A 22,996-nucleotide genomic window follows, 5' to 3' on the forward strand; every position below is an offset into this window, starting at 1 on the left:
ATTTGCAGACAATATGATCCTATACTTTAAAGATCCAAAAAACTCTACCCAAAAACTCTTAGACACCATCAACAGCTACAGCAAGGTAGCAGGATATAAAATCAACATAGAAAAATCATTAGCTTTCCTATACACTAATAATGAACAAACAGAGAAAGAATACATGAAAACAATTCCACTTACAATAGTCTCAAAAAAATCAAATACCTAGGAGTAAACTTAACAAAGGATGCAAATGACCTGTACAAGGAAAACTACAAACCCCTGAAGAAAGAGATTGAGGAAGACTACAGAAGGTGGAAAGATCTCCCATGCTCAAGATTGATAGAATCAGCATAGTAAAAATGGCTATACTACCAAAAGAAATCTACATGTATAATGCAATTCCCATCAAAATCCCAATGTCATTCATCAAAGAGATGGAAAAATCTACCCTAAAATTCATTTGGAAACAAACGAGACCATGAAGAGCCAAGGCAATACTCAGCAAAAAGAACAATGCTGAAGCTATCACAATACCCAACTTCAAACTGTAGTACAAAGCAATAGCAACAAAAACAGCATGGTATTGGCAAAAAACAGACATGAAGACCAGTGGAACAGAATAGAGGACCTGGATATGAATCCACACAACTATACCCAACTTGTTTTTGAAAAAGGCACTAAAAATATAAGATGGAGAAAAGACAGCCTCTTCAACAAAAACTGTTGGGAAAACTGGTTAGCAGTCTGCAAAAAACTGAAACTAGATCCATGTTTATCACCCTGTACTAGTATAAACTCAAAATGGATCAAGGATCTTAATATCAGACACCAAACTCTAAAGTTGGTACAGGAAAGAGTAGGAAATACTTTGGAAGTAATAGGTGTAGGCAAGGACTTCCTCAATGGAACCCCAGCAGTTCAGCAACTAAGAGAAAGTATAGAAAATGGGACTTCATAAAACTAAAAAGCTTCTGCTCAACAAAATCAATGCTCTCTAAACTGAAGAGACCACCCACAAAGTGGGAGAAAATATTTGCCAGCTATACATCAGACAAAGGACTGATAACAGGAATATACAGGAACTCAAAAAACTAAATTCTCCCAAAATTAATGTACCAATAAAGAAATGGGCAAGTGAACTAAACAGAACTTTCTCAAAAGAAGAAATTCAAATGGCCAAAAAACACATGAAAAAATGCTCACCATCTCTATCAATAAAGGAAATGCAAATTAAAACCACACTAAGATTCCACCTCACCCCTGTTAGAATAGCCATCATTAGCAACACCACCACCAACAGATATTGACAAGGATGTGGGGAAAAAGGAACCCTCATACACTGCTGGTGGGAATGCAAACTAGTTCAACCACTCTTGAAAAATAATTGGAGGCTTCTTAAAAATGTAAACATAGATCTGGCATATGATCCAGCAATACCACTCTTGGGGATATACCAAAAAGAATGTGACACAGGTTACTCCAGAGGCACCTGCACACCCATGTTTATTGCAGCATTATTCACAACAGCCAAGTTATGGAAACAGCCAAGATGCCCCACTACTGGTGAATGGATTAAGAAAATGTGGTATTTATACACAATGGAATTTTATGCAGCCATGAAGAAGAATGAACTCTTATCATTTGCAAGTAAATGGATGGAACTGGAGAACATAATCCTGAGCGAGGTTAGCCAGGCCCAGAAGACCAAAAACTGTTTGTTCTCCCTCATATGTGGACTTTAGATCAAGGATAAACACAATAAGGGGTCCTTACTTTGATCACATGATTAGGCGAGAGCACACAAAGGAGGTATGAGGATAGGTAGGTAACCCAAAAAATCAAGATACCATTTGATGTCCTGAATTAAAAGGAATTAATGCAGAAACTTTAAAGCAATAGAGGCCAATAGAAGAATGGGACCAGGAACTAGAGAAAAGGTTAATCCAGAAGAATCAATTTAGAATGAAACACATATGTACATGAAAGCAATGTGAGGACTCTCCCTGTATAGCTATCCTTATCTCAACTAGCAAAAACCCTTGGTCCTCCTTATTAATGTTTATACTCTCTCTTCAACAAAATTAGACATAAGGGGAGAATAGTTTCTGCCCGGAAGTAAGGGGGTGGTGGGGAGAGGGAGGGGGCGGGGCTATGGGAGGGGGTAGGGGGAAGGGGGTAGAAATGACCCAAACTTGTATTCAAATAAGAATAAAAGAAATTTTTTAAAAAGGGTCAGGAGGTATCTTTGTGAAGATCAGATATTTTTCACAGATTTTTAATCACATGAATTAGAAAAGCAAGTGTAATGAAAACCTTGTTGCATATGTGGGGTTTGTAATATGAATATTTTGGCTAAAAATAACAGAAAAATATCTCAAAATTCTTTCAACAAGGCCAGAGGTAGAGTAGGATTTTGGTATCATTGAGTCAAGAAGCCATGTCAATCTACTTTGAGATTTTATCCCCTAAACTAGAGACTTTCTTTATGTGCCAGAACTCCTTTTCAGGATGCTTTCTTCATTGTTACACAGTGCACACCAGGAGACATTAGGTATGATCTTCCTTATCACCGAGCAGCGATGAGTGTTGTCTCATTCATATAAGCAAAAATTTATAAATTTCAGCATAATTATAAAGAAAAACAATACCAGAGCAATTTAGTGATCTGATTGTCTTAGTCCTGCATTATAAATCTCTGAAAACAATCAATATGGTAATTCAAATGAAATTATTCTCATTTTCCTTAATCCTTCAGGGAAAAATCTGACATTTTAAGAAAGTGGGGATTGTTCCTTCCTATTATTGCTTTTACTCTCTCTACAACAAAATTAGAGATAAGGGCAAAATAGTTTCTGCTGGGTATTGAGGGGGGGAGCGGGAGGGGGTGGAGTGGGTGGTAAGGGAGGGGGTGGGGGCAGGGGGGAGAAATGAACCAAGCCTTGTATGCACATATGAATAATAAAAGAAAAATGAAATAAAAAAAAAAATAAAAATAAAAGGAAGGAGGCTTTTAAAAAAAAAAAAAAGAAAATGAGGAATAGAAAGAATGTACCTCAACATTATAAAGGCCATATATGATAAATCTATAGCCAACATCATACTTAATGGAGAAAAACTGAAAGCATTTCCCCTAAACTCAGGAATGAGACAAGGGTACCCACTCTCCGTACTCCTATTCAACATAGTACTGGAATTCCTAGCCAGAGCAATTAGGCAAGAAGAAGAAGTAAAAGGAATAGAAATAGGTAAAAAAAAAAAAAAAAAAAAAAGAAAGTGGGGATTGTCCACTGTACTTTTAAAAAATATTTTTTCCTCTATTAGTTCATTATTCTGTCATATTAGCTTCATTTTCTTATTTACTGATTTATTGTGATAAAATAAAAATAACATAAAACTGAACATTTTAACCATATTTAATTTTATAATTCATTGGCATTATCTGTAGTAATAACAATGATTTAAAGCTGTCATTATTCTTCATTTCCAGAATATTTTTCATTGTCTCAAACAGAAACTCTTTACACATTAAGCAATAACTCCCATTTCTCCTCTCCTCTAGCCTCTGTGCTATATCTGTCTATGAATTAGACTATTGCATGTAGTTGATATAATTGGAATTGAACATTTGTGCCTTGTTTTTAAAGTTTTACACTTAGAATAAAGTTTTCAAGGTTCAAGGATGTTGTAGCATGTTTTAGAATATCATTCTTTTTAAGGTTATATGAAAGCCCATTATATTTGTAAAATATATATTGTTTTTTCATCCATCTGCTGATGATAGTTGAGACATTTCCACTTTTTATCTACCATTTATAATGCTGATAACAACATTGGTATACAAGTATCAGTTTTAGTCACAGTCATCAGTTTTTTTTCATATAACCTAGAAATTAAATTGATGGATCATGGGATAATAAAATGTTTAATTTTTTTTAAGTAGTGCCTGTGTGTTTTTCTTTCTTTCTTTTTTTTTTTTTTTTTTTGGCAGCAACTGGGGTTTGAACTCAGGGCCTTATGCTTGCTAGGCAGGTGCTCTACCACTTGAGCACAGATCTGCCAGCTCAAATGTTTACATTTTTGAGGAAACAGCAATGTGTTTCCCTCATTGGCTGAATGAGCTCACATTCTTATCTGTAATGCACAAAGCTTCCAACTTCTCTACATCCTCTCCAACACTTGATATTTTTTGGATTCTTTATTTGTTTTTGTTTTATCATAGCCATCCTAGTGGGTATAAAATGGTACATTCTTGTAGTTTTAATTTGCATTGTTGTAATGACTACTAATATTGAACATCTTTGCATAGGCTTATTGAACTCACATTTCTTTTCACTCTCTTATTGCTTTGGCTTTTTCTTCTTTCCTGTCTCTCTCCTTGATTTTCTCTCCTTTGCTTTTCTCTTTCCTCCTTTTCTACCCCTTTCTCCTTCCTTTCCCCTCCCCTTTTTTCCTTTTCTCTCTCTTTCTCCCTCCTTCTCTCCCTCCTTCCTTCCTTCTTTCTCATTTTCCCAATGTGGACTAACTCTCTCCACTTAAGGCTTTGTCCCTTCTGTATTCAATTAAAACCCTATCTAATCCAGAATTGCATGTGTGGTAGATGGTAATCTGTATCCATGTCTACTTGATTCTGACTTTAATCTCTTAAAATATATTAACCTGATTTCAACTGCATAAATCATTGATACATAGGATTTGTAAGTAATATCTATGTTTCAGATATTGTTCTAGGTGCTGGGATATTTACAAAGCAGGTATCTTCATTCTTAGGTTTCACTTTAACAAAATAAGGAGATAGAGTTTTATGGACTTTATAAATGTGTCACCTCTCCACCTTCAGTTTTGTCAACTATGGAGGTAGATTTTTATACTAAATAATAATCACATCTGACATTCAATATCCATAATCATCTTTTAAATGTCTTTTCTTGCCCTTCATTTCCTAATCACAACCAATGTAACTTTAGGCCACTTTTAGTTCCTTTCATTCCATGGCTTTTCCTGAATATCATTTATACTATTTTTTTGTTGGCCTTTGCTCCTAACAAAGCAAAGAAGAGCAGATATGAGAACTGGTCGAACTGCTGCTATGGATGGACTTGGGTTGATAGCAATGACATTTTTCCAGACCTAGTTTATCCATCCTCACCTACTACCTGTACAGGCTGGTGATGGCTTCCCACCTTGCTCAAGGGTTCCCTGCCATTCTCACAGATGGGCCTAGATGATAGGGTCAGGACATAATTTGTCAGAATCAAATGAAGTCATTAGAAATTACTGCTGGCAGCTCTTCATGAGTTTCCATGAAATGAATTGATCCACCCATGTTGGTCTCAAAAGATGTCATGAGTTAACATGCTTGAGTTTTTAAGCAGAATGCTATAATTAGGATATTTAAAATATAGATTTTTTCTCCCAATAAAAAGAATTTTGGAGATATTGTACGACCATGAGAATATTGTGGCTATGGATTTACTTCATGATACTTTTCATGAACATAAAAATTAGATATTTTAAGCCACTCTTAATTTCAACCATTAGTTTTTAATAAATAATTTGCCCACTCAATAATATACATTGATACATGTTTAATATCCATATTGAGAATGATAAATTATGAATAAAATGAGGCCTTAAGGCATTTACATAATTTACAGAAATACAGTTCTTGAGTAACTGTCTCCATTTTGGGTAGAAATTGAGCAAGGTACTTAGTGCCAAGAAATCCAAATTTTCAGGAGTGCACATAAAAGTGACAGTGAGCATACATTCTATGAAGACCTCGCTTTTAGTGCTTAATATATACAATATATAAAGCTTCCTGGTTTCAGATGAATAGAACACAATGGATAAGTTGGGGAAAGAAGAGCCAGTATTTTTTTCTTTGGTTTTATAAACCTTATACAATCTGGCAATTTATAGCTTGTTATAAATAGAGATAAGAACCTTATTCATTGGTTTCATCTACACAGGGACAAAAGGTCTTGAACCACCTCCAAAGCCATGTTCAGCTTTGTATCAAAATAGGACACAGCATTTACTTTTTCTTTCCTTTTGAGGAACACAGAGCATTGATGGGCTGCAAATAAGTAGATGATGGTGGCATGATAGGTCATAGGCTTGCCAGAAGTCCAAGAATGTTAAAATATGTCTACACTATTTCACACTTTTCTAGGAATAGGACATGAAACAACACATAAACTAGTAAATTGTGTCAATTTACCAGGAATAATTCAAACATGGAGGCATTTTCCAGATGCCCTGTCTAGTGACTCACTCTCCCAAACTGCCAGGTTGAATGGTATATGCATAGTTACTCTATATATCACCATCACATTTTACGTGTCTTTACAACTTCAAACCCTCAACAAAATGGTATTTTTGCATGTTCCAAGAGTTCTGACCAATAAGGGAGAAAACTTCATAACAGAAACTGTCTGTATATCTATTCCCTGTTAAAATCTCCTGACAGCTCAGATATTTTCATATACTCTGAGTACAACTAATATGAAATGTGTCTTATTACTTTAGAGGAAAGGGTTGGTGGAAAGAATTTAGACAGAAATAAAATAACAATAAAGCTCAATTGCTTGTTTAAATGGATTCCCATTTCTGGCACCGAAGGATAAGATAGGTATTTAATAGGCCATGGCTAAACATTATGTGGTCATCAGCAGAAAATTGCTGAAAACAGCAGAATGGAATATTCTTTTCCAGGTTGTAAGTATGGCAGCTGCTAGGAGGGATCAGAGAAAAAACGTACAAGAACTGTAAAGACACTTTCTTAAAAAAGACAACATAGTAACTAAGAGGGAAGAATAGAGCATGCACATTTGAGTTTGAATTTTGTCTTTAAATTAATTAGCTGTGTAATCTTAAACCTCATTTTTTAAGCCTCATTTCCTAATCCCTGTAATGTAGGTAATAAATCCATTTATTGAGTTGTCTGTGGATTAAATTAGATTATAGATTCCTACTGACCAATATCGTACCAAATAGTGACTAATATCTACTAAATGCTTGTTATATTTTCTAACTAATGCCACTTTTCTGATTGGAGCTGAAAGTGTCAGTTTTAGTTCTTCTGTTTATTTCTCCTTTTCTCCTTTGTTTACTTTTAGCCAAGTTCTAACAGAAAATGAAAACTTTTTTTTTTTTTTTTTTTTTTTTGCTGTGGGTAGCTTTAAAGCACATATCCAGCCATTTGAAAATGCCTGTGTGATTCATGTACGCAGGTGGGGCTCTGCTTTCTTGTCCCTTTTATGTCTCCATTCAACATAGATGGGTCACTTTACTTGGCAGTGTTCTCAAATTTTATTCTCAGGTGTGGATTTACTTTCTAAGATTATTATTCAATGTTTTCCTTGGGCACACAGCAGAAGAAAGCTTCTACATTTCAGAGGCCTTTTCTTCCATCTATTTCTTTGATTCTCATCCTGAGATATACTTCAGGCCCCCTCTTTGTCCTCCTTTGCCTGGATGTCATGCGAGCATAAACCTGTGATTACTGCTGTGTGAAATGAATTTAGAAATCTGCAGTTCTGTCTCCTCATGTAAAGGAGTAAATGTCAACAGCTTGGGTAAGAAGACAAAAGATAAATGAAGAAAGAAAGAATCCTCTGAACATCTTAATAAATAAATGAAAACTACAGAGTAAAGAAGGATTGTTTTATTTAAGCTACTTTGGAATTCAAGACAGTGCACAGCTTTGTTGAAGCTAAGGAAAATGGGAAAGGAAGCCAATATAATCTTGTGTGGAGCACTAAGCACAGTATATAATGTGGATTACTTTTTCCATTTCTGTTTAAGGTACTCGAGTTAAAATTCCTTTTGTCTACTTGTAAACCCAGTGATTTTAGGCAGCTTACTTATCCCCAATGTAACCTTGACTTCTTCACATGTGAAATACAGTAATTCCTATCCTGTCAGAATGGTCTGTGGAGTGGAGATAATTGAATATGATAAGTGCTCAACAAGTGATGGTTATGAGCAGTAATAATATGCATCATCTCTTGTTCTACACTCAGTCTTAGGTCACCATACACTATATGCATGATAGTATTTAATCCTTGCATTAAAATAGTAGAGATAATCAACACCCCCAATTATGATTAGACAACTAAAGATTCAAATGACTTAGGTAACGTGTGGAAGACCATATAGAATGTAAAGAAAACCCACAGGCTTTTCTGATGTTAAAGATTTCTTTTCTCATCAAGACACATGGCAGTTTTCAATATAAAATACCTACGTTCTTACTATACTAATAGTAGCTCTAAAACTGTTTGTTTCCTGAAAGCAAAAATAACAATATATAGATGGAATCTGAATAATGTAGACAGAATAGGCAGAGATATGAGCATTTAATATATTTAAACAAGAAGCTCTCTAAATGTTATTTATAACCATGCTAATACCAGTAAAACTAAACTGATCCAAATGTTTGATTAGGGAATATTCCTACACTCAGTTCTTATTTTATGGTCTTTCTTGGGAGCAAGAAAAAATAAAAGGGATCCCATTAAGTTATTGAATTTTTTTAGATAAATAATCATCTCTAAACAACTCTGAACTTGTTATTATTTTGCCTGAAGATCAAAATGGGTGAAGATGTCATGTAATTATTTTAAATGATATTTACATTGTACAGATATTCTACATTTCTGCACTGTGATTTCAGTATGAAATGTTCCCAAAGTGTTCATAAGCAGTTTGTTTAATATCTCTTTAAATTTTCTCCACTTACTCAAAAATACATAAGTACCTACTATATGAAAAGCACTGTTCTAAAAACTTGCAAATATACCACCAAATAAAATATACAAACACTCTGTCATTTATATTATATTCTAATGAGAAAGATGGTCAAAAAATGGTAGCATAGTAGATAAAAATGTGTTGTATTTTACAATAATGTGTTTTGTAAACAGCATCAATAATAACAAAAAAACTGGTCCAGGGTCAGGAGTACATGAATGAAGAGTCATTGCCCTTTCTAATGATGTGATAAAGGTAAGCCTCATTAAAGGTACTACTGGAGAAATACATTAAATAGGAGACATTAAATAGACTTCTTTCTGAAAAGTCTAGGGAAAGCCCAATGCCCAAACACTGAGGCCACCAGTGTAACTGCACTGAGTGACCAAAACGCAAAGTAGTGTGATCTGAGGTCAGAGAAATCACACCTGTCAGGTCATGTAAGGATAGTGAGTTTACATGAAGAATCACAAAGAGGCCTTGGAGATTTTGCGAAAAGAAGCAGCATGGTGTTTTGATCTTAATTTATGCTTTTCAAAATCAATCTGACTGTTGGGCAGCAATAAACTCAGTTTCCTGTTTCTTTGTTCCTTGTCCTCTGTGGTTGGCTGCCTCCATCCAGAATCTAGACAACTCCCACCTCACTCCTATAAGGGTTTGTGGAGTGAATGTTACTGCTTCAGAAAAGGATATTCCCTCACACCCACTGGTGGATATTAGAATAATGAGTGTGGGGACTACTCAGTTTTCTGTCACTATAATAAAATACCTGAGAAAATCAACTTAAAGGAGAAAAGGTTTATTTAGGCTCATGTTTTCAAAGATTTTAGCACATTGCTGGCTGACTCCATTGATTTAAGGCCTGTGGTGAGCAGAACATCATGGCAGAAGGACATGGAAGAGCAAAGCTACTCACCTCATGGTCAGGAAGCAGAGAGAGAGACACAGAGAGACAGAGTCAGAGACAGAGACAGAGAGACAGAGAGAGGCAGGACCCATGGGCATGTCCCCAAGGATCCACACACTTCAACTAGGTCTCCCTCCTAGATATCCCATCACATCCACATATCCCATCAAATGATGATCCTTTCAGGAGATTAATCCATTGATGAGTTCAGATCCCCAAGATCCAATCACTTCTCAAAAGCCCCAGCTGTGAGCATTACTACATGGTGACCCAAACCTTCAACACATGAACCTTTGGAAGACATTTCAGATTCAAATCCTAACAATGTAAAGTATGGTACTACTACTCAATATGGCATAATAAGCAACTTGAATATCAAAATATCACCCAGGACAGATCTTCTACTCTAAATGTCATATTATGCAATTACATCGAGGAGTTTCCTTTGTTTTTTATTTTCTCATATATAATTGCCACTGGAATCTGGATTTACTCACAATGAAAATACAAACAGCATTGAATATTCCTTAAAATACTGTGTATTTTTCATAATGAAGATGTCACTAAGATCCATTAGTCACATATAACAGAACTGAATACGCAGTATACCAAGAGAGAGAATGAACACACTGTTTAAAGGCATATTGTGCAATGCAATGTTTAAACAATGAATACTTTTAAATATAACAAAATGAACATTTAACTTTGACCAAAATAACAATTAATATGGACCTTTTTTTCTTGTCACCACAAAAATTTCTTTTCTTCCACTTACACTATAAATGAAGATTAGTTTTTCCTGTTCATAAACTTTACTAAAATCAAGTTATAGAATATGTATTGTTATTTGACTGATTTCTTTGATTTAGCATACTGATTTTTAGATACATTGAGCAAGTAATAGATCTTCATTTCTTTCTCATGTTTTTTTCTATGTGAATATATTTTGTTACAGGATGTACACATTTTGCTTATTCATTTTATTGCTGGGAAGTTTTTGGCTTGGGTATAGTTTGGGGTTACTATGATATATAAACATCAGTTAATGTACACATCCTATGTTGCAATCATAATCTTACATTTCTGGTGTTCTAATAACTAGGACTGGAAGTGTTTGGTTGTAGAGTAAATATGTGATTTATAAGGAACTGCTGAACAATTCACCAAAGTGATTGTAACATGGTACAGCTTTTCAATTCTTCGTGAACTTTTCAATTCTTTCAAAATTTACTTCATCTATTTTGAAGCTGTCTTATTAAGTGATTAAACATTTAAAAATATTATATCTTCTTGATAAATTCTCTATTTTATTATTTTGAAATGTTTTATCATTCAAAATATTCCTTAGTATTAAATATAATTCTCCATCTTACTTTAAATCTTACATTGTTTTCATATGAAAAATGTTTCTTGTATATATCGCATATTCTTTGCATTTTCTTTCTCTTTTTTTCTAAAACATTTTCTTTTAAACTTCAGTTAATAGTCCATTTATGTTTAATACAATTCTCAATATGGTTAGTTTTTAATCAACTTTTTATTTGTTTTGTATTGGTTCCTACTCTTCTTGATTTCTTCCTTTCACATTCTTCTTTATCCTAATTATTATTACTATTTTTAGTGTTCAATTACAGGAACTTTATTGAAATTTAACCTACACCTCATTGGATGATGTCTTTGTGATTTTAGTGATTATAACATGTGTTCTTAATTTATCTTGTATCTTAAACTAACATTAAACCACTTCATATATTATGGGAGAATCTTAAAATTGCATATCACTTACAAACTCATTGCAAAATTGATGGCATTGTGATTCATTTTCTTCTACCTCTGTTATAAATCCTGAAGTCTATCCTTTTAATTTCTGTTTTAAAAAGCCAGACTTGCAAGGTGTGGTGGGATACACCTGCAAGACTGTGCTTGTGGGGCTGGGACAGAAGGAACATTAGGCTGAGGCCAAATGGTCTACATAGTGAAAACCTGTTTTTCAAAAGAAAAAAAAAGACTCAGGCAAGTATTTAATGTTTTCCTTTATTTGTAGAATATAGAGAAAAGTGAAAATACATGAAAGAAAAGGGGGGGCTAATATAGATATGATGGATATGGAAGGGGATGATGGGGTTGGAGAGTGGGAAATGAATATGACCAAAGTAAGTTTTATATATATAAACTTTCACAATAAATCCCATTACTTTGTACAGTTAATTTTCACTAAGAGTCAATTATTTTTTGTAACTTTAAGGACAGAGGAAAAATATTTCCTGATGTACTTACCATTTCTATCTTTATTTCTTTTATAGGTTTAAATTCCCTTTCAACATTATTTCTCTTCAGCCTAGTAAACTTGCTTTAGCTTGTTCTGTGTGATACACATAGTCTCACAATGATTATTTGAGTTTGTTTTATTTATTAGGAATATTTTCTATTTTACAGAATTTTTTGCTGGATATACTTTAGTTTAGTTTGAGCCCTCCATTCATTTCTTTAAAGCCATTCTATTTTCTTTTAGTTTCCATTCTCTTACTATTTTTCCTTGTATGCAATGAGTGAAGATTTTATTTTTTTCTGGACACTTTTACAATGGTCTATTCATCTCTGGTATTCATTCACTGTATGTATTAACTGTGATCCAGGGGGTTTACTTTAAATTTATAAAAAGTGACCTACTTTCTTCTTGGATTTACTGAGTTTCTTGGGTCTGTGAGACTCTTCCCAATTTCAAATTTGCATTTTGTCCATTACATCTCAAAATAGAAATATATTTGACCTTTAACTATGGACACCACCCTTCCCCCAGCACAGCCAGACTTCTATACATTTTTCAAAATCTGTCAGACCCTTCCACATTCTGTCTTCTTTTGACTGTACTTCTGTGCTTTTGTATTCCATAGTATTTATAGTTTTGTCTTCTGGAGATTCTCATCAAGTACATGTTTCATTTCTATCACCAACACTAGAAATTTGGAAAATTTTTTTCATTTTAAATTCTCATTATTTCCTGTAGTATCTGGTATATGTTTGTTACTAAGTATTTAATGTGCTATGAATAAGTGCCTAAATATTTCTGCTATGTAGGAATTTTAGTATTCAAATAATTTTTCTCTCTCCTTTTTCTGCTAAATTCTAATATATCTCATAAAGACTGGCTAATTTCAAACTTAAGCTCATTTTTAGTTTTTGAAATATTTGATGGTTATCCTGGTGAATTTATGAATCTTTACATAGATAATTTCACGTTTTTATCCAAATATCACAGAACAATTATTTCTAGCCTTATCTTACCACTCTTCTTCATTTTTCCTTGACTTTATTTTAGCCTGTCTTCTTTTCATTAATGTCTATTTTCCAATTAAATTTATTTAAAAGTTTTTTGTTCCTTCTTTTCTCTGTCTTCTTAAGCTCAAATTCTAGTTCAAACTCTCCTCTTTTACTGTTCTTTGGAGTAGGTCTTAATGCCAGAACAGAAATTTTAGGTTAAAATTGTGGAAGGAAAATTCCATATTACACCTCATAAACATTACAAAAAATACACTAACATTGGATGGTCACTCTGACACCTGCCTGATGGATTGAATATTTTCCCTACAATTCATTTTGTCCTTTATGAACAAGGCCTGTTTATCTCTCCATCCTGAAGTTTGTCATTGGAAGAAAATAGTATTTTAGAAATTAAAGTGACTATTGCTATTACAATTGCATTTAGTCATTCTCCATATTGATTTTTAGATAAACTTTCTAAAATTTTGTAAAATGAGAAAAAATTTAACATAATGCTACTATACATTAACTAGCCTAACTCCAGCTTTCCTGAAGTCTTGTAAAAGCTTTCCTTTGTGGACTCCTGATGCCTTTGCTCCTGGTGACACGTGGGTGGAGGAAAGGGAGAATAAAATAATTTTCAGCAACATGAAAATAACTTTGAAAATGTATTTTGCAAATGAAGGCTTTATAATATTTCATCTTAACTGTGGAGATTTAATAAAGATTATCTACATCTGTTCTGAAATTTTGGGGTACAAAACATTAATATATGAATTATAGTCATTTATTATGTAAAGATACTGTAAATTTAGAATAGTAGAAAAGACTTTGATGTAATAAGTTTTTGATCTGGAACAAACATGGCAATGTTTGGAAAATAACCATTTTATTTAAAATTATGCTTCGAACATTTGAATGTCCAAAATGCAGATCGCAAATTTTAATGAAACTCACTAATAGCAAGACTGAGTATATCACTGATCTATTTGATGGCTAATGGAAAACTAACTTTTAAACTAGCTCTGTTGTTGGACATTTGCTTATTTTGGTCTGATCTAAAAGAAAATCTCTCACTTCATATAACATTCTTACAACTTTAGCATACATTTTAAATTAAATAATCCTATTGATTACCACAATCACTTTCCATGATAGTATCACTGATAATGTGAAATTTCCCCTTTTAAAGATTTCATATTCTTTATGTATATTAAAACTAATCAATGTTTCCTCTGTGAAATGGCCTAAGTTAGCAATGAAAAATACAGTGGGGGTTGACTGGATTATGCCACCACCTGCTAATCACCTGCCATGTTGGACTAAACTTCCAATTGTGTCACTAATCAATGATGTAATGAAATACATAAAGTAACATATTCTTTAGTAGACTCAAATGCTTTATAAAACCTCTAGTCTTCAAATGCACATGAAATGTAATATTTTTGATAATGTGTAAACACTGAATATGCTATATTTTGAAGGAGAAAATGATAGTTTTGAAAGGACAACAGGCTCCCAATTGTAGATGGTGATGATGATTAGTTCTCCAGGACTTTGTGAAGTAGTGGTAGAGGTTGTTGGTGTGCTTTTTATTTGTAAAAGAATGGTTTGGAAAATCTTCCCCATAAACAGACTAAAGTAACATGGTGGAATAGGTTATTGCATCTATATCTCTTCTCATTCTGAATAGAGCATTCTTTTACTTCTTGGCACTCAGAGCCTTGTAGTTTTCCTGTTGCTAACTGCCTTGTTAAGGCACCATTTGATCATTCCTTTATTTGATTTCTGAACTACTGTCCACAAATTTCTCTTCATATTTAACTTAGCCAAAGATGACATTCATTATCGCAACCAAAGAACACTGGAATCACACCGTTCATGATATTCCTTAACATGTAGATGCCACATATCTCACTTCATACTTCCCATCCTTAAATCTCTGGTTTATACTCATTTTCTCTAGCAACTACAGGACTCCACACCTGCTCCATCCTGCAGATGATTACCATTATTTTTATCTCTACTATTTATCCATGTTTCATGTATTCCTTGCATGGTTACTTTTCTTTGTATACAGTTGTCATTTTTGTTGCTGCGTAACAAAGAGCTTTGAATCTCAGTGCCTTAAGCATTTGATTCTATAAGTTGGAATATTGATCTAGGCTTATCTCTGAAGACTTTTATTGTGACTTTTATCCAGATATCAGTTCACATGAAAAATGTTCAATTATTCTGGTGATAGTGGAGGTCTATAGGTGAGGTTGCTTATCTCTTCTGTGTGGTCAACTCATCATCTGTCAGGGTACTATGGCTTTGTTAACACAATAGGTGTCTCCAAAAGCAGAAAGACAAGTCAGGCCCCACTGCTCAAGTCCTTTTCGTGTACTTGTTTACTTAGATCATTGGCTAAATCAAGCCACATGACCAATCCCACAATGCATGCTTACTAGGAGAGTAAAACTGCATGACTCATGGACTACAAAGTATTAGGGCCATTGTTCTAATCTGCTATGTATGTAGACTCTGCTGTATATGTGGATTCAACTCATATAAGAGATGCTGGGGAGATGGCTACTTAGCATTTACAATCAAGTCCAATGACAGTCCAATCATGTCCAATGATTCACTACTGCTATAAATAACCTACTCACATTTAGAGCAGCTCTAGTGATTCCATTCTTAGAATTCTAGACTCCTTTTTTTTTCTGATTTGTAGATGTGGTTCCAAGTTTCTGAAGGTTTAGAATAAACTTGCTTCTTTTCCTACAGAACAATGCTTCAGGTCTTTGTGAGGCGCTATTATGTCTGTATCGAACCTTTTCTTCCTTGAACTGAATACTTTTTTTATTCCATTAACTATGTCATGTAAGAGATAGTTTCCTTGTCAGCTTTGTCATAGTCTCTGGACACATTCCAATGAACTTCTCTTTCCAATTCACTTATAAAATGACAAAAGAAAGAACATCATTCAGGATATAGATTTGTCATATTATATTGCAGTAGCACTGTTTCTTAACATTTAGGAACTTTGTAATTTAAAGGAATCATTGTGTATACTACTGAAGAAAGTAAAGTGAAAGGGGATTGTTGCGAAAATGAGGTAAGATAAGAGTTTCCCAGGAACTCATTTTTAACAGACTCAAATTTCAATCTTCCATCACTATAACTAGGAATCTGTGTATGACTTTCTTTTCCCTTGACAAAATGGTATTGATGGGTGGTTTCATCAAAAAGTCCTCTTTTAAAATATATTATAATTTATATAAATTAGGAAGAGGTCATTTATTTCCCCAAAGTATGTGCCATAACTTTCTTCAAAGTCCATTGAAAATGCTGCATTCACAAAATCAACTTATATGTGAATTTCATGAATGTGTCAGATTTTTATTACGTGAAATGAAGCATTCTAGTAATCATTCTAATGTGACTTGAGATCAGAACTTCAGTATGATGGATTCATTGCCAGGTCTTTAAATGTCTAACTTCAGAATTCAAAAGAGCATCATCAGATATAATGTATTTTTAAAAGGACTCAATGAAGAAAGGTGTGGAGGTACAGTAGTGAGGCAGGGGGAACTACAGCTTGAATAGATGGTGTTTTCTGCTGGAATTTACATGTGCTTGAGCATAACTGAAGAAATGGTGAAGTGGAAATGTGAACTTTGATTCCTTTCTAAGGATAGTAATAGGGCAGGTACATAAAACAGACTTTTCAAAGAATAAATCAAGATTTATTGATTAGGAAAATACAGCTTAAAAATGTGTTGTAACATGCTTATTACTTTACTAGATATGTTCCCCCAATGTACTTCTATACATTCAATATACTATTAGAAAGTGTTTCATTTCATTTTTCAAATCCTTATAAAAAATTTTATTTACTAATAGAAATGAAAAAAATACATATTTAACAATTATTATCTCCTGCCTTGGTTAATAGTCAGTGTTTGGCCTTAACCAGTGACCTTTATATATCTCATATGAGGATTCAGATTTTCATTTTTATGCTTGATTATTAAAGAAAGACATGAAGATGGAATTTATCCAGCAAGGTATTTTAATATTGAGCAAAACAGATATGACCTGTCTAACTCAAGTATTCATTAAAAGGGAGATAAAGGATGTAACATAACCCAGGGCCTTATTACCTCTTACCTAAGTGACAATCAGAACCTTCTAGTGTTCTCTTAATTTAAAATTATATTTTTTCAAATCTATTCCATATGGCGAACATTTTATCTATTTAAAAAAGAAAGAAATTTCACCCTATCACTCACTCTGCAAATAACATTTTGTGCCATGAAAATTGTGCCTCCTAACCACACCAATTCAACAACATAAATTCTATTTTTTATTCTGTTTTATAAACCAAAATGCTTAGTAAATTTTACTTGATCAAAATAAACTGACTAAAAATAATATAAACAATGGCTCAAAAAATAAAGTATAGTTTGTTTACATAATTGATCAAGTCTTCTGGGACTTGACCTTCTTCCCTTCCAGCCTTTGCCTGTAATTCTTCCCCTTATTTACCTCTCACATTGTGGTTAGATTCTATGTCTTTGATCATTATGGTCATATATACTGGTATGCTCTTTTTGTTCTCCTTTATCAGACTAACTCTTAGTCATACTTAATGTAATTTAAGAAATATCTCTAGGGAACTTGTTTCTTAAAGTATTAAGGACACATCCTTATTATTCCCTAGGTATATTTCTATGGCAAAACCTTTATATGTATTATGCATATTCTTAGGAAATTTCCTGAGATTTATTAGAATTCCTGAGATTTGTTAGAATTTATAGCAAATATGCATAAACACATTTTCTATCAAGAGGTTCCATAATTTTTTTGTTTTCTTGAGATTCTAAACAGAATCCAAAGGTGGAAAAAGTTACTTTCTTTTACTAAAATCAGTTCTCAAATATTGACCTGTTTGTCTCTATCTTAGGGGAAAGAAGTGAGTTGCATTCTTTTCTCTGTCTTCAATTCCTAAAACAGTGCTTGTCAAGTGCATACTGAGATCACAGTAAGTCTCACTGAATGTGAAAAAAAGATAATTATTATTTCATAAGACTCTATTAGTTTGTGAATATTCACACTGATCACTATGTTCACTGTAGTCCAATTTTACCAAGAAAACCTTTCTTTTGTATGAATTGTAAACACTATTCCAAAATATGCATTTGCATTTGGATCATATAGAAGCCACTAGATGGCTGGAAATATATTCCTGGATGAAATCTCTCCTGTGAGTATAAGCATCAAATACCTTCCTCTTGATAACATCTGGTGGCTTAGTAGACAATGTCTACCCAGGTTTTTATGACACTTATATTTCCGAAATAATCTATAATTTCAGTGAAATTCCTCCTTCCTAACAATCAAACTATAGATTGGATTTACCAATATACGATGTAAGGATATTCAGAAATGTCACAATGAACCCCCTACATTAATTATCTTAATAAAAATGAAAAATATAGATAAATAAGAACTGAAAAAAATGAATATTTAAGGCATGAAAAATAAGCGTATTGGTACGAGCAAAATGTATCCAAAAACAACCCCTGAAGTAAAAGAAGGGGAAAGAAGAAGGAAAGAAGGAAGAAGGAAGGAAGGAAAGAAAGGAACAAAGGAACAAAGGAAGGAATGAAAGAAGGACAATAGAAGCACTGTCAGCTATTTGAAGTGTTAAATAGGTTTTTTTATTGCTTTTGTTTTTTTATTAGCATATATTTGTTGTACAGTGAGTTTCAGTGTGGCATTTATAATGTATTTTGATTATATTCACCCCCTCCATCATTTTCCATTGTCCCCCTCTCCTTCCTCTACTTTCATACATGTGTACAAAGTAAACTGACCATATTTGTTCTCTCTCCTTCACCCTCTCCATTTACCCTCTTCCCTCCCACTGATACCAAACCCTGAACAGGATCTATTTTATCTTCCTTTCTTCATTGTTTAAGTGTATATTGATTGTTAAATATGGTTTTGTCAGGGTATTGCGCACATGTATATAATGTACTTTTATCAGATAAACCCCCTGTATTACTTATTCTTTCTCTATTACCCTCATCTCCTATGCAATTTTCAGAGCATTTCATCATGCTATCTTCATACACAAATGCAATGTATTCCAACATTACTTTCACAAACTAATGGATATTTCCTAGTTGTAAACCAACAAAGTTCATTGGAAAGCCCTAAATATAGGTGAGAGTTGAAGTGTGATAAAATCTATTCTTTTTGGCAGGACTGGGGTTTGAACTCAGGTCTTCATGCTTGCAAAGCAGGCACTCTACCACTTGAGCCACACCTCCAGTCCAAAACAATTCATACTCACTTGTAAGCAGCTGTATAGATACAACTTCACTTAGTGACTCCAAATCTCAATGAAATTTCTATTTGGCCTCTGTCATTTTGGAACATGTCCTTAAAATAATGATCTATTGTTTTCTCAATTAAATTTCTATTTGGCCTCTGTCATTTTGGAACATGTCCTTATTAAAATAATGATCTATTGTTTATAGAGTTTATCAGTTTCATTGCACCAGTATGCATTTTGTTTCTCACTTAGCGGATTGTTGTTTCAACTCTATGTTTTCAAAGCATTCATTCTTTATTTATAAAGCTATATTTTGAAATTAAAATAAATAAACAAAATTGGTATGCAGGGCAGAATTTTTTTTTTGTTGTTATTCTTAAGCACTTGCTCCTTAAAATTAAAAATATATTTGTTCCTCGAAAAACTAAAAATAGATTTTCCACACAAAACAGCAATACCACTCCTAGAGATATACCTGAAGGAATGTGAGTCAGGTTACATGTAAGGCACCTGCATACCCACATTTATTTCAGCATTATTCACAAAGCTAAACTATAGAAACAGCCAAGATTGCCTCACTACTGGTGAATGGATTAAGAAAACGTGATGTTTGTATACCATGGAGTTTTACTAAGCCAAAAAGAATAATGAAATTTTGTCATTTACAGGTAAATGGATGGAACTGGAGAACATCATCTTGAGTGAAGTTAGCCAGGCTCAGAAGGCCAAAAGCCACATGTTCTCTCTCATATGTGGAATATAGATCCAATCAAATGTAGCAATATTATGATACGCTGATTACATTAAGGGGAGGTCACATACAAGAGGGGTAGGTTAAAAGAAGGAAACTAAGAAGTTGAGTATGATTGACATACTCTCTATACCAGAAAGAATATAGAAATCTTAAACCAGCTGAAACCACCATAAGAAAGGGACTAAGGTAGAATGATGAAAATTAGAGGAGATAAACCAGTTGGGGTTATAATACATATATACATGGAAATATTACAAGGAAACTCCCTGTGTAGCTACCTTTATCTCAATCAAGTAAAACTGCCATGTTTTTCTTTTTCTCTTTTTTCTTCTACAAAATTGGAGAACAAGGGGTTGAATCAAGTCCTGCCCAGGTTTGTTGGGGGTATTAGTACCAGTGGGGTGAGGAAGGGAAAGGGGGTAGGAAGGTGAATACAGTGCAAAAAATGTGTATACATGTATGCAAATGCAAAAAATGATACCTGTTGAAGCTATTCCAGGAATCGGGGGAGAGGGGCATAAAGGATAGTGGTGGAGGGGGTAAATTCAAGTATGATATATTTGATACATTGTAAGAGCCTTTGTAAATGCCACAATGTACCCCCACCCAGCACAACAATAAAGAAAAATAACAATAAATAAAAGCACATATATACTTCATTTTTACAAGTTTTCCAAATTATCACTAACAGCTTAAAAGTCAAAATCTGCATCCTGGAGGGTGAAACAGGAGGCTCAAGAGATTGAAGCCACCCTAAGCTACCATAATGAGACCTGGTCTCAAAAAAGAAAAAGAAAGGAAAAGAAATAGCTGTATATATTATTATGGGGGATAGGGGAGAGAGAGAGAGGGAGAGAGAGAGGCAGAGAGAGAGAGGCAGAGAGAGAGAAAGAGAGTCACGTCATTTGGCAAATAGCCAGATCTATAAACATAAGCCCCCTACACCCTATTCCATGTATATTGGCTGGTGATCACCTTTCACCCTTTCACTAGACCCAAGAGATGTGAGTGATCCATTACCTAAAAGCTCCCAAGATCTCAATCCCATAAGGGACTGACATCCATTTTGAGTGGTCAGTAGGTTCACCACTTTTACTATGAAACAGTTTGGCTCTCACTTTCCATCATTCCTTATAATTAGAAGAATGAAGCAACTTGAGCACCTTGGAATAAATCACCACTATTAACTCCCAATAGAAAACTTTCTAACCTCTCCCTAATTCACTCTTAACAAGGTGCAGCTGCCAGCTTTTGAAAAATAATTGAAGTCTTTGGTGACCCAATAGCATCTTCTATATCACAACTTTCCTGGTAATTTTCATGTATATCCACATTCTTCTTAGTGATTTACAGCAGTCTCCTCCATCTGCCACTTGTGGATACAAATGATCAGCAACTAATTTTGACCCTACTTCAATTTCTCTTTGTCTATTTTTTGGAAAATAAGGATGATTAAGAAAGAAAACTGGTGAATGTAATTCTGAATTGAAAATGGTTCTATCTTGGTGTATGAGAGCAGGAACAGAGAGGCTGAAAGACTACTTCCAGTAAGTTCTTCAGAAAAAGGAGAAAAAGAGGGGAAGCATGAAGCAGGCCTGAGTAGGAGGTATCTTAATAAGCCTTACATTACTTCAAATAGAACCTTTGGAACAAGTTTCCTTTGACACATCCACTTGCCACAAGTCTGCTAAAATTTCTGACCACTGGCTATCCATTCAGTTAGCCCCTGCTCATCTAGCTAAAAAGTGTATACTGTATACGCGTGGGAAATCAAATGCATATGTTGACCAATAATTTTCCAACTTCTTCAAACTAATATTTTATGTAAAAGGACTTATCCAATATTTTTTCTGATAATACTCAAAGATCATGTGGAAGAAGGCAGAAATTGGAACTGGAGACATGTATTAGAAACTTTTTTGTTATTCCGAGTAGTTCAGCTCTGCCAGAGTTTGGATGTTCTCATAAACAAAATCAGTGATCGCCAGTGCCCAGGCCCAACGTCCAAAAAAGGCACTTTGATTAACATCTGACGTCACCTCCTGATGCTTAGCTCCGAGAAGTTTCAGGTCCTACTGAAAGAACTTCTCTGGGAAGCTTTTTCACCCATACAGAGTCCTCCAGTTGAGATAAATTTTTCTCAATTTTTTTTTGTATTTCAAAGGTATGATAGCAAGCAATGATTAGGTAAGTATACTCTCATATAGGTATCAAGAGATAGTGACTGAATTGTTTTTTTAATATTCGAAACCAAACTCAACAGCATTTCATTGCTTTAATCAAGGAGTACTGATGAATAAACCATTTTTCCCCAGCAAGTATATGCAGAACAATATGAGAACACAGTTTGAGTAGAGATATTTATTACAGTTGTGATCTTCAAAAACTACTCATTGAAAGTAAAGTGGATATGTAATAGAAATAAAAACATGTGCCATTAAGTAAATATGTTAACTCATCCAACAGACATTCGTGATGTATTCTGCATGCTAAGTTTGATTCTAGATTTGGGGTGCAATGAGGAATTAAATAGTCCTTGCCCTCAAGGAGTTTTAAAACAAATGAGATGCAATTGATATTTCATTTTTTTAACTCACAATGACTTCCAGAACCTATTACCTTTCTTGTTACACATTATCCTTCTCTTATTAAAAATGTGTCTTAATATTTTTCCAGAAATTTATCAATAATCTCCATTAAAACTGGTTTCTAGGGATTTCCACATATTATCTGCACTGAACTATAGCACTAGTTCAAACAGTATTTCATTTTACCAAAAGAATTTACACTTAGAATGTCAGAAATTAACTATGAAAAAGAAAATCATGTCCATGATGGATGCTATCTAAAATGCTTTTAATGTGAAATCCACATAGTCCTCAAGTCTTTATCCTTACCTCTCCCTTTTCTGCTTTATTTTTGCTGTCAGGAATCTGATGCAATGCCTTGGTGAGCAGGAATTTCCTATTTTGTACAGAAAGTGTGTTAGGAGAAGGCATAGAAA

Source organism: Castor canadensis, chromosome 7 (assembly GCF_047511655.1).
Source record: "Castor canadensis chromosome 7, mCasCan1.hap1v2, whole genome shotgun sequence".
NCBI lineage: Eukaryota > Metazoa > Chordata > Mammalia > Rodentia > Castoridae > Castor > Castor canadensis.